Source organism: Akebia trifoliata, chromosome 12, assembly GCF_017979445.1.
Source record: "Akebia trifoliata isolate Shusen 1 chromosome 12, ASM1797944v1, whole genome shotgun sequence".
Taxonomy (NCBI): Eukaryota; Viridiplantae; Streptophyta; class Magnoliopsida; order Ranunculales; family Lardizabalaceae; genus Akebia; species Akebia trifoliata.
Genome location: NC_141386.1, coordinates 7,521,185 through 7,530,995, shown reverse-complemented (window position 1 = coordinate 7,530,995; position 9,811 = coordinate 7,521,185). Strand labels below are relative to the sequence as shown.

The following is a 9,811-nucleotide window of genomic DNA, read 5'->3' as shown; positions in this document are numbered from 1 at the left end:
AGACTCTAAAACTGACAAATGAATACTCTATTTATCTAATTTTTCATTCCGGATCTAATGGTATGGTCAATTTCTATAAATTTTGTCTCTAACAAAAATTTACATTTTTGGCTTGAGGTGACCCCTAAAATTGACGTCATTTTCATTTTTTGACGATAATTCGACTTTTTATGCTTCAAAAATGACAAATAAATAGTCCATATTTAATAATTTTTTGTTATGAACTCAATGGTATGATCAAATCTTAATAATTCTTGCTCTAGCAAAAAGTCATTATTTTAACCTGTTCCGACTCGGTAATCGAGGATTTTGTAATTTTTATGCTCGGACTCGCATTTGAGTGTGCTTACAGGCTAAAGTATGTTTTCGATCATTTTAAATCCAATGGTGAGGTCAGATTTCATTAAAATAATCAGAAACATTCTAAGATTTTACCCCTACGTCCCACTTTCAAGATTTTCTCAAAATTTCACTATTTATTTTCTCGAGATACGAATTAAAAACTTGGGGTTTTAAAAATTTTTTATTGTTTCATGTGAAATCTTTTTTTTTTTAGATTTTGGATGCATGTAAATTTGTTGATAACTTATTTTCAATCTTATTTTCTTAAGGTAAAATCTCTAGGTAAGAGTCAGACATCAAAGGGTATTTTAGTCATTTTTGTGATTTCTCGTAATTTTTTCTATTTTCTCTAATTTAGACCCCGTTAGACTCGAAATCATGTTCTAAAGTCAATGAATGTATCTTCGAGACTTTTCAGAGGTACGAGGTTCGTGAGGGGTATTTTTATCATTGTATTAAATTTTATGAATTTTGACGTGAGGATTCTTTTAGTCATAGTGAGATTATTTCTAAGTCTCGAGGTCACATTTTCCTAGCGTCTCAAGATCTCTTGGTTATCGAGATGTGTAATGAACCTAAGCGTACGTGCTTACTAAAACGGGTGTGAGGTGTAGCGATCTTAAGCGTGCATGATTTTATATGCTGTGTCATAATGAATGAAATAGGAGAAATGACTAGAAATGAGAAAATTGAGGAAGAGATTCTTAAGATTTTGAGTTCTTTGCGCTCATCATTAAGAATTTACCACAATTGAATGATGAATTACTGAATTAGAAGGTGCAAAAATGGGATGTTTATAAATGTCCTTCTTTGATAGAGGGTGGAAACAAACTAGATGGTCAATCTACTTTGGTAGATAGTACAATATCCAAATGCCAAAGCTAATGACAACTCATTTTGCAGTTTGGTTCGGTAATTTGGCGAGATGTCTAGATCCTTGAGGATAAGCTCTCCTTGGACTAAAAAATGTCAAATCCTCAAATTTTGAGAAATTCTTTTCGAATAATGCAAATGCAATGAGAGTGCACGTGTGTGCAATAGTGTCATGATGATTTTGAAATGGCGCGCCTCCATTCCGTGCATTCATGATGGGAGGATAACAAACTTAACATTGAAAAGAAAATTGAGTAAGGTGATCGAGCAAAATAAAATTTAAACAAAAACTCGAGAAAATTAAAACTCAACTGAGCAAATTTAAGAAAAATCTAGGTATAATTTAAGCAAAGTTTGAATAAAAATCTGAGTAAGGTCTGAGTAAGTCTGAGCAAAATCTAAGAAAGATCTGAGTAAGATTTGAGTAAGTCTAAGCAAAATTTAAGAAATGTCGAAGTAAGATCTGAGAGTCCTACTCTACCTACCCTGGATGAAATAGTAATGAACTATTTTTTGAGAGTCTTACTCTACTAACTCTGGACGAATTATTTTCTAGGAATATTATTCTATCTACTATGGGTGAAAGAGTAATAAATTATTTTCTAAGAGTCCTATTCTACCTATTCTAGGTGAAAGTGTAATGAACTATTTTCTGGAAGTCTTACTTTACCTACTTTGACTGAAAGAATAATGAACTATTTTCTGAGAGTTTTACTCTACCTACTCTAAGTAAAAGAGTAATGAACTATTTTCTTGGAATTCTACTCTACCTACTCTGAAAGGTATATGTAGATACGTGGTTTCACGATTACGCTTGCCACATCTACTAAGGTTTGGAGTCGCCACCATTCATATTGTAAGTGGGTGTAAATGGTCACCCGATGCACCTGCTTTGAAAAATGTGTCATTTTTGGCACGTAATGACGCGCGATATATAAAGTACTAGTCAAACCTTGAGGTCGGGATAAGCGGCTCAATTGGAGAAAAGGAAAGTTGTTAAGCACCCTCTTCACCCCGTCAAGTAGCAGTAACATCAATTTAACTCGGTCATTTCGATTAAAAAGTGCAAAAAATAAAGTGCCACGTGTTGTGTATTTGTACCCTAAGTAAGGATTTGTTTTTGGCTTTAGCTTGTAAGGATCATCTCATTGAAAGAGATTATCCTAAAGGGCATTAGCCTTGGACATAGTTGGTATAAAAAGTGTTGGCTAAGGTTTCGGATCCATTCTCATGGGTTGAGAAGAATCTGAACTCCAACTTGCCTCAAAATAGCTTTTTAGGATTAAAATCGATTTTATGTTTTAAAGGGGTTACAACCCTTATACTTTCAACCGGACCAAAGTCCAATCTACCGAAGATAAGGGAAGGGAGTATTACATCTTAGAGGCCTTTTAAAATAAAAAAAAATAGAGGAGGGGGATAGTAGAAGAGGGAGATGGAGAGGTTAGAGAAAAAGAGGGGGGATTTGCTTTGAACCCATGTTGAAGCTTCTCTCTTGCTTTTCTTTCCTTTTTTCTTCTTTTTCAATGTCTTCTAAAGTCCTTAGTAGAATATGAGAATGAAATTCTTTTTTAAAAGATAATGTGAGAGAGTAGTGAAGAGAGGAGTAGAGTTGAGTTGAGTTATTTTTTTTTATGAGACTTGGGGGGGAATTGGTAATATTTTTGTGATGAGAATTTGGGTAGGGGAGAAATTGGTAAGACTTGATAAGTTTTTTTTTAGTGAGAGTGGGTAATCATTTTAGGAAGAGGAGAGGGGTATTTATAAATGTTGAGGGGTTACCGTAGGGATATAATGGGGTAAAATGTGGGAAAGTAGATAATGGCACATGTTTTAAAGGTGAGGGTATGAAATTAGGAGTTTGGAGAAGGGTAATTATGTAATGGAGGTAAATGGGTTGTGTTTTGATCCAAATGATTTGGATCTTACCCAAACCATTTGGGTGGAGTGTTTGGTGAGGTGAGATGATGAGTGTTTAAGAGGGTGGTTGATTAATTGAGTGGTGTTTGATTTAAGAGAATGAAAGGTGTAAGATGGTGGTTGAGTGTTTGATGAGTTGAGGGGAATGAGTTTTAATTAGGTTTTGGGAGGGTGAGGGAGATGGTAACATGTGGCAAGATGTGTGGAGTTTAGGGATTAAGATGAATTGATGGGAGTGATGATAGTAGATTAGAGGGAGGTATGATGATGACAGGTTTGGGGGAGGTGTGTGTTTGAGGTGTTTGATTTGAAATAATAGGGGTTAGGGAATTATGAGGATAGGTTAGGGGGAGGTATAGGTTGGAGGTGTTTGATTTGAGATAACTAAGGTATATAGGAAGTAATGAGAGTAGGTTAGGGGAGGGTGTGGGTTGATGTGATTTTTTAGAGAAAAGGTGATGTGAGTAGTTAATTTTTTAGAGAAAGGTGATGGGGTGGGTGGTTTGATGAGGGAGGTGAGAGGGGTGATGACATGTGTCACCTTTTGATGATAAAAGAGTGATTGGTTGATGTGGGTTATGGTTTATGGGTTAGGATTGAGAGTTAGATATGAATTGGATATAGGTTTGGACTTAGAGGCATTGGACTTGGGTTTTAGGAAAGGTTTTGGATTTTAGGAATTGGTTGGGATCATTTTGGATTGGATTTGGGAGGGTGGATACGTTTTAGGTTTTTAGATGATATGAGATTAGATTTAGGTTAGGGGATAATGCGAGAGATACATTTTAGGTGATTTGCGGGTTCGTGGGCCTTAGATTGACTTAGGTTTTTTTTGGATTTGGAGATGGAGCGGTGAAGGTTATGGAAGGATGGGGGCGTCCCAAGTCTCACATTTTTAGTTTGTTCATTTTTTTTATTTTTGTAATCATTTGGTTGATCAAAATTCTACGTGTTGGCAAATCGGGCCTTTTAGGCCCGTCTACGAATTTTATTGAGAATCGGGTATTTTTTATTTTTGGAAGCGGAGCGGCGAATATTGGGAAAGCGTAGGGTAGGGCCGAGTCCTTTTGGTGGGCCCCCTAAACCATTAAGAGGTCTTAGGGGCCTTGGTTCGATCAAAATGTCACTTTTCAATGACTTGGGCCTTTAAGGCCCGTTGGCCAATTTATTTGGAAAATCAATATTTTTGGGCCCTTTCGAGTAGGGATCCGTTCAAATTGGGGTGTCTACAGCTACCTTTCTTTGTAGGAATTACGTGCAAGGAATAGACTAAATCCCTATTTGTACGGGACAAATTTTTTTGCTGAAACGCGACTTCGAATTATCGGTTGAATTGATGACTTTTGTAGTAAATGGTTACTTAAGCATGGGGTTTGATAGGGCCTTGCCTTATTAATTCCTTGATCTCGATGGCGCGGAACTCGTGTGAGATCTCGGATTTGATGAAAGTTTGATAAGTTTTGAAATTCAGATATTTTTTATCGTGTTTTAACAAATTTGAATTGAATGCAACTCGAAAGGATTTTTAAGAGATTTTTTTGATTTTTTTGCATTTTCTTGATTTTTTATTTTTTATTTTTCTATTTTCTCGATTTATGATTTTCTATTTATGATTTTTTTTTGTTTTTTTTTTAGATGTAAGGTGCTTTTTTTACTTCTTTACTTTCTTTCTTCTACAACCTAAAATTCATTTTTCATTATCTTCTTTTGTTGATCTTACTTTATTTTTACCATAAGTTAATCTTCCCAATTCATGCATTGTCCCTTGTAATGACGCATTTGATCTTTTCAACGGTGTAAGCAATAAGGTTGTTAACAGTTACTACAGATCCAAGATGGAGTTTTGTTGTTGGACTTGAATCAACCAAGATCTGAAGGCAGGAAGGCTACATAGTCTGAGTCGTCCCACATTCATTGCAACAATATCAACAGGAGCATAAACTACGAAAGAGCCTGTTGTATCGGTGCTACTCTCTTGCAATATCAACATGTTATTTTGGTTATAATTTGGAGTATTTACTCGCAGTAGAGATATGCAGTTACCAGGATCTTGGCCATTAGCAATGTGTGTCATTCCTTGAACAACACTACCATTAAAAAGGATATCCCGCTCATCACGAGAATTCTCATTCCAGAGGAAATCAGACTCTCTTTGGTGGAACAGGAAGCCAGAAAGAAGTGGCTGCACTTAGCACAATACCAAGAGGTAATCCTGGGTCGTTTATGCTTTTCTGGTCATGACCTTCACATCTTCAGCTCCATTTCCTAATAATATGGTCCATGTGTGAGCAGTAGAAGCACTTACTCTAGAACAAAAACTCATCACCATTATCACAGCTAGCTTCAACATATTCTTTCGTCCTTCTTGATTCGTTGTCACACCAATATCTCTAGCCGACATGTTACTAGCCATAACACTTGCAAGGCGTTCGTACTGTCGATCTAAGGTAGCAACCCATCGCTTTGCTCCAAATCCAAGGCCAGAGTTTAACCAGTGATTTATATATAGTATAAACTACTTTGGCATCCCCTTCAACATGTTCAATCCATACAACCTTGGAATAACTATTCGACATTTCTTGGATTACACCGCCAGATGGCCTTCTTCGACATCTCAATATCGAGCTTGGACGTAAATGTTCCAAGGACACATCGACAACCACCAAAATTCCCTCGGAGTACTGTTTACAATACCTTACAAAGAAATTCTCTCGGATCGGAACAAAAGGTGAAGGGACTTGGAATTTTGTTGTCATCACTTGAAGGGTTCCATTGTAGTTTTCTGTTACGCCTGTTGATAAGACCTCAAGAGTCATTGCTCTTGAAACAATGCTAGAAAACACGGTGGACCACTGATTCACATCTATAAGGATCTCAACAAGGTTAATATGATTCATGATTACAATGGCACTTTCTCGTGAAGCTTCTGTTTTCAATCTAAAAGGTTTTAGCTCAATTCTCCTAGGAAAAGTTCCTATGTACTCTTCTTCATTTAGAATCTCATAAGTATCGTAAAGGGCACGCATCCGTAAGGGTTCTTCAAGTTGGGCCATTCGGATCAGCTCTTCTATTGCTGAAATCGCAAGCTCGATGATCAATGGTTTATCTTACTCAATAGGCCCGGAGAGTAATCTTAGGAGAAGCTTGCTCAAGGTCCCTACTTCGTTGCATTCGCGTCTTACCTAGTGAGTCGTGATGCTTCAGACACCGAGGTGGTACCCTTATTTTTTTATATTTATATTATTATTATTATTATTATTTTATTATATATATATATATATTTATTAGTAAAAATGTGAAGCTTTTAGAATAAAAAGAAAATAGGTTTTTGACTTACCTGGCCTCAAGTGTATCTATTTGTAGACACCCCATTTTTGCACTCGCCTGATTAATCAACTCGTCAACCCGATCGTAACGGTTCCCAATGATGTATGTTTATTCCAATACTTTATTTTGTTACCAGATATGTTTCAAAAATCCGGATGAGGTATCTCGAACTGACAAAATTGTAGAAACCACGCTACGCTAGGAAAATATGACCCCAGAAACATAGAAATTATCATCTTGCAGACAAAAAGAAGCTTTACGATAAAAATCACAAAAAAATGATCAAATTACCAAACTACCGCTAACCTTAAAACATCCCTAGAGCCCACGCTACGCTTAGGAAAACTCATTCAAACACATAAAATAACAAATCGAAACCAAATAAATTATTTCGCCAATTTTCACAGACTTCGATAAAATTACGAAAATGCCCCTCATAAAATTCACGATCATATTGCACAAAAAAATTTCATAAATGATACAAACCAATATTCACATTGAATTCTTTATGAAAAACTGATTCCAAAATATCCTGGAACATTGAAAAATGACTTAAAACGTAAAAAATCCTCTCTGAGGGCAAAATAGTAATTTTATAATTTTTATAATTAAAAAATTTAAAATTAATAAATAAAATATTAAATAATTAAAGTGAAACATTAATAAAATTAATTTAAAAATTTAAACTAAAAAAATCGATCAATCAGGCTCTCAGGCAAAATTGTTGAGGGTTGCCAAGATATTTCTTCAAGGACCCCTCCATTTGGGGGTCCAAAGAATTAAAGATATAATAGAGGGGGGTTCTCCAAAAAATTAAAGTCAATCAAGCAAGACTAAAATCAAAAAATTAAAGTCATTTAAGTAAGACTAAAGTCAAGATATTAAAGTCAATCAATTAAGACTAAAGTCAAGATATTAAAGTCAATCAATTAAGACTAAAATCAAAATCTTAAAGTCAATCAATTAAGACTAAAGTCAAAATCTTAAAGTCAATCAAATAAGACCAAAAGTCAAAACCCTAATAGAGTTCTAATTAAATAATAATTCTATTTAATAGAGTTCTAACTAAAATATAACTCTACCTAAAATAATTCTAATTAAAATACAACTCTACCTAAAATAATTTTAACTAAAATATAACTCTAACTAAAAGAATTCTAATTAAACACTAATTCTATCTAAATAAACCCTTAAAAAAATCTATAAATAAGGGTCCCTACACCCTATTTTCGTATCAAATAAAAAACCCTAAGAGAAGTAGGTCAAAAAGCTTCCCTAACCTCCCACAAACCCTAATTTTGAAGCCCCAACTCCTTACCTAACACCTATACTTCGATTTTAGCCTAAAAAACACCTAGACGCCATTCAAAAACACCCAAAAATCGATAACAAAATTTGAAGAATCCATATCTAAGGAAGAGATACCTTGTCTCGGAGATCCGAAATCAGATCCGAAGACAGAACGAAGTAAAGAGTACGGTACAAGGAGTAGTTTTATCAAATCTGAGGGAATAGAACCGTTGCGTTCGAAGGTAAAATCTCTTTTATTTTTTCTATCTAGGTTTTTGTTAGCAATGTAGTCTTATTTGGGATAAGTAGAGACCGGCATTGGCCGGACGGGGGTAGTCCTAACACCTTCCAACCCCGTAATGTGATCTCTGGATTTAATTTTTCTTTAGTAGATTAATTTCTTTATCCGTTTAGAGTCAGTATTCGGTTCCTAGACCGTAATAACTAGGTGGCTACTCCCAAACCCTAAGGGTCAAAAGCGGATCCGCGCACCCCGCGGATCGAGAGCGCTTTCAGTGGCGACTCCACTGGGGACTTTTGAGGATCAGACTTGAAAAGTCCCAAGTATGGGAACATTGCCAATGACCTAGTTTTTTTTTTTTTTTTTAGTTAGTTTCTTTTTATTGTTTGTTTATCAATTTTTTTTATATTCTTGTTGGTACATCATTAATTATTTGATTTTACTTTGAGTACCTGGATCTAACATATTAGTCTTTATGGTTCAATCGAAAACCATTCGAAATGATCCTAAATAATGCGAGATTTCAAAGGGATCGTTTTATTTAAGATGGGATGATGGTGGTTGAACAATGAATTTTTTTTTTAGATGCGTGTGTGGGTTTTTTTTTTTTTTTTAAGAGAATTTTGCTTAATGTGTGCAATCTGTTTCGACAATATTCTCGTAAAAAAAAAAAAAATTTTAGGGAGTGTACGGTTTATCTTTCAACAACATTAGTTTTATTTTTATTTTTTATTTTTATTTATTTTTTTAGTGTGTGTTTTGTTGATATTTTTAGGCAAAGACGTGCTGTCCATTGACGACAAGAAGAAAGGCAAAAACAAAAAAAATTAAAAAAAATATTTTTTAGGTTCTGTTAGCAAGCACCAGCATATTTTTGTTTTTTGGGATGGTGTGGCCCTAGTAAAAATTAGATTTTAATCGTTAAACTCTCAATGCTTTCAATGAGGTGAATGGTGTGCCGTTAATAAAAGGAGATGTTTTCTACTTTTTATCTCTTTCTCAAAGGAGAAAGAAGAGAACAACAGAGAGACGTCTCTCTCTCCTTCTGATCTCTCTTGTTCCATCCTCTCTACTTCGTCTCTCTCCCTCTCTCTGTTGTGCAACTCGATTAAGGAGGAAAACTGATGTTTGGGTGCTGTTGGCAGCAACCAAAATGTAAAGACATTGGATCGGTGTGTTTGATTTTTTTTTTAAACCCATGTGTTTTTACATTTGTTTTCACACCTGTTCATCGTCTCCAATAGAGAGACTTATTTAAATCTAATTTTGGCCATCTTCTTCATCGTCTCCAATAGAGAGACTTACTTTAAAATCTGTTTTTTACCATCGTCTCCAACAGAGAGATTTATTTTAATTTTGATTTTCTTTTACCCTACTTCATCATCTTGAGAGACAACGCTGTCTGATCGGTTTCAATCCATAAATCTAATCATTCTACGAGTCGGAGCATCGAAAAAATAATCCTTTTTTTTAACAAAGAAACTTGCATCGTCCTTCTTCAAAAATCTGTTTTTGGATTTTCAAAATTGAAGCAATCATTGAGTCTAAAACAGAGAGGGGTTGTGTGAGTTATGTTGCTGGCAGCAACATAAAAAAATAAAAATAAAAAACAAAAAAGGGGCATTGGTTATGCTGAGAGTTAGTGGTGTGTTGAAATGTTAGTGGTGTGTTGTGTGTTGTTGGAAGCAACCAACCACAAAACAAAAAAACAAAATCAAAAATAAAAAAATCAAAAGGGATGAGGATATCCTCACCAAATTAGTTAGATTTCATATCTTGCTAAAGGCCTTTGACCTCCCCACGTGGCAGCATTTTTTT

At 35.0% G+C, this 9,811-nt stretch overlaps 1 pseudogene; it reads right to left on the bottom strand.

Moving 5' to 3' along the window:
• Positions 1–4,886: 4,886 nt before the first annotated feature.
• On the bottom strand, positions 4,887–6,507 carry LOC147388829 (homeobox-leucine zipper protein HDG2 pseudogene; annotated as a pseudogene).
• Positions 6,508–9,811: the final 3,304 nt, after the last annotated feature.